The sequence below is a fragment of the Embiotoca jacksoni genome, unplaced genomic scaffold (assembly GCF_022577435.1).
Source record: "Embiotoca jacksoni isolate LCO1_2020_lvr unplaced genomic scaffold, fEmbJac1.0.p SCAF_2, whole genome shotgun sequence".
NCBI classification, from domain to species: Eukaryota; Metazoa; Chordata; class Actinopteri; family Embiotocidae; genus Embiotoca; species Embiotoca jacksoni.
In genome coordinates, this window is record NW_027185340.1 from 13,715,147 (window position 1) to 13,715,352 (window position 206).

Here is a 206-nt window from a genome sequence, read left to right on the forward strand (position 1 = left end):
TAAATGCTCAACATTTATTTGAAAAAACATTCTTCTCACACCGCACAGACGAAGAGTGAGAGAGACATACATGGCACGTTGTTAGCAGGAGTCACTGCCTTCAGTCTCACACCATCTCACACGCACACGCATACAAAAAAACACACACACACACACACACACACACACACACACACACACACACACACACACATACACACACACAG

General features: G+C 44.7%; 1 protein-coding gene across 1 annotated transcript in view; it reads right to left on the reverse strand.

Moving 5' to 3' along the window:
* LOC138201304 (stress-associated endoplasmic reticulum protein 2) overlaps positions 1-206 on the reverse strand; it is a 4,382-nt gene continuing 4,176 nt past the window's right edge. Inside the window, exon 3 of the mRNA XM_069154684.1 lies at positions 1-206. This exon is cut by the window's right edge and continues 321 nt beyond it. The gene's annotated coding sequence lies outside the window, so the exon portion shown is untranslated.